This window comes from Podarcis tiliguerta, assembly GCF_965153285.1.
Source record: "Podarcis tiliguerta genome assembly, chromosome: 16".
NCBI lineage: Eukaryota > Metazoa > Chordata > Lepidosauria > Squamata > Lacertidae > Podarcis > Podarcis tiliguerta.
In genome coordinates, this window is record NC_139549.1 from 30,717,264 (window position 1) to 30,720,191 (window position 2,928).

The 2,928-nt window shown below is 45.0% G+C and overlaps 1 long non-coding RNA gene across 1 annotated transcript; it reads right to left on the bottom strand.

Annotated features, from left to right (window-relative positions):
- Positions 1–1,058: 1,058 nt before the first annotated feature.
- LOC310667189 lies at positions 1,059–2,396 on the bottom strand. The gene is made up of 2 exons (XR_014506188.1): positions 2,111–2,396; positions 1,059–1,202 (listed from the first exon to the last, which is right to left on the bottom strand). It is a non-coding gene; the product is annotated as an uncharacterized lncRNA (long non-coding RNA).
- Positions 2,397–2,928: the final 532 nt, after the last annotated feature.

Sequence of the window (2,928 nt, forward strand, 5' to 3'; positions counted from 1 at the left end):
GGGCAACTAGGTAATGGAGAAAGGTTTCCACCTTTTAGCTTCTCTGTCATTATTAAAGGCACTCTTGCCCACCTGGAAATTCAAGCTGTCCCCCTGCCACCACGCAAACCTGGGCACTTCAGGTAAGACCTGGAGGCCTGGCATCCCTAGATAGGACAGCTTGGGTTGAGAACTCAAGGCCTGGGGGCTAAATGTGGCCCACCGTTCCTCTCTTTCTGGCCCTCGGGACTCTCCTCAGGCCACATATCCCCGTGACCCAGCTTCACACCATCCTTGCGTGTTTTTCCTGGCTGAGATTTGTCCTTGGACTCTGATCATGCTTGTTGCTTGCCCAGAGGGAGAATAGTGAGATGAGGGTGCAGATGTGTCTATTATGCAGAGGTAAAACGCACCATTGTTGCTCCGTCCATTTTCGCCTCTGGCCCTGCCTATCACTGGCACGTTGTCCCGGAAAGTAGAAGAAAACACTGAGATCTTCGAGCTGGAAAATTTTCCCTCACCCCTGAAATAAACGATGCTTTTCAGAGGACAGTCCCTCCGAAAGCCCTTCAGATAGAAGTTTGTGGTCCGAAAAGCAGGGTATATACGACCATTCCAGAATCATAAAATTGTCATGTTGGGAGGCATCTTTGGCGCAATGTGGGGCTCAAACCCACAACCCTGAGATTAAGAGTCCCGTGCTCTATCAACTGAGCCAGCCCAGTGCATTTTTTATTTTGAAATTCGAATTTTGGCACCTTTTAGAAATTAATCATAATCTAACAGTGCTTTTTCTGGGGGTACTCAAAATGTTAAATGTTAAAAGTGTGGCACTAACTGTAACAACTTCTGCATGAGTAGTTGCCCATTTTATTCTTTTTTTTTAAAAAAAGCACTGCTATCTAGATATAGTAAGGGAAGAAAGCTAATGGCCACAAGTACATTTTTAGCATTGGGTAGGTTTGCACAGTTGCCTCCAAAAAAAGAGAGGAGCGAATGAACAAGAGAAAGAGAGAGAGGTGCAGATACAGACAAACTGATCTTTGTTAAGAAATCTTCTACACTTTCAAAGGAGTGTGTGTGTGTGTAGAAAGTGTTTATTGCATTTCATTAGGAGAGACTAAGTTTTGCTTTTTTTCTTCCATGGCGGAGACTTGAGAGGCCACTTCAGTTAATCGAGGATACAGAACGGAGCCAAATCAGATGTTTTTCCTATCAAGGCCCTTTAAAAAACAAAAAATTAAGATGGCTGTTTAGAGTCTCCAATGGACCAAGGTTCATTAAGGCTGTTAACATCCCAGAGCCGCTGTCTTCTAACCCTCCTCTCGGTTTGGGTGGCCCGAACGAGACTCTCCCCAAGGGTTCATTACAGGTGGTAGGCAGACAGGCCTGGAGCCTAGGCCATACCACAGAGCCCTGAGAGAAATGTGTTTCCCTGACCAAAAAAGCACAATCTTATATTCTTAAAAACATTCCAGCCCTGTCTGGGTGTTCCTCTGCATGCATTCCTGTACGTGGGATTATTATTGTAGAGAATTTATAAAGTCATTCATTTCTCTGGAAGTGTACGGTGCGGGCTCTGCTTGAATGGTCGGGCCTAGCGCGAAAACCCCGAGCCATGTGGGCCTATAAAAACACAACAGTAAATAAATCAGCAGGGAGAATTTACACTTTGTCCTTCTGATTGTTTTTACACTCCATGGCTCAGAAGCAGAGCCCAGAGTGTAAAATAAATAACCTTGTGGCAATGCTCCACTAGCCTGTTAGTAGCAGGGCGAGACCCAGATATATTTACAAGCTGTGCTCTCCAGGCAAAAGCCAGGCGAGGCTGCAGAGGCAGCACAGGAGGGCGATGTATTCGGTGGTTCATTATTTTGTCATACATCAGAGTTTTATTACATGGCTGTCATGGCCAATGCTTTCAGGCCAGAGCGACAGAAGAGTTATACATTTCTGGAGCAGGAAATTCAGGCGCTGCCATCTTTTCTTCACCTCCCTCCTTCCACAGCTTTGCTCTCCTGCCTGAACTCTGTTCAGTATGGCCATTCCAAGACTGCCATATTTGAAGTCCCTAAAATATCAGATCAGGAATTTCAAGGGGGCTGCCCGTGTTTTGTGGAACAGCCCTTACTTGTTTCCGGAAACAATCGAAGGCATTTCTTCTTTCAGCAAGCTTTCTGACGAGATGAAAGCAGCCCGATTGTTTATCCTGTATTCCTTTTAGATCTATCTTTAGTTGGGTTTTGTACTTCTTTCAAAACTATATTTAGATGGGTTCGTGGCATGCTTGCAAAATTGCCTTGAGACTCAGCACGTAAGGCAATCCATAAATTGATAAAACAACAATAGAGCTATTACAGAGTTTAGTGCCAGGAATGCCGCGTCACCAAAGTGGGTGTTTGTGTAGGACAGGAGAGCACAAGGCCAGGGTGGAATGTACACACAAATTTTAAAAAACGCTGTGAAAATGCTTTTAAAAAAACAAAAACGTTTTGAAAAATACATTGAATTTGGCATAGCTCACTCTCGCCATCTAGTGTCACATTTGTATATTGCACTTTGCAACACATTTTAAAGCTGAGTCCCTGGACTCTGTATCCAGACCTCAGCAACACCCCTCTTCTGGCCACAGCCCTCACTAGCCCTCCGTCACCCCCTCCTGAAGTGCTAGCTGGATAATGTGCATGTAGAGCGCTCTCACTTTACATGGCTCTAATGTGTTTATATCTTGCATTTATATCTCACCTTCTCCAAGGAGCCCAAGACGGCATACATGGTTTTCCCACTCCCCACTCCACAATGACCCTTTGAAGTAGGTTAAGCTAAGAGTGAGTGAATTGCCCAAGGTCTCCTAGTGAGTTTCATGGCCAAGTGGCGATTTGAACCCTGGTCTCCCAGTTCCAATGCTCTAGTCAAGATACTACATTAAACAGTGGAAGCCACAACTAT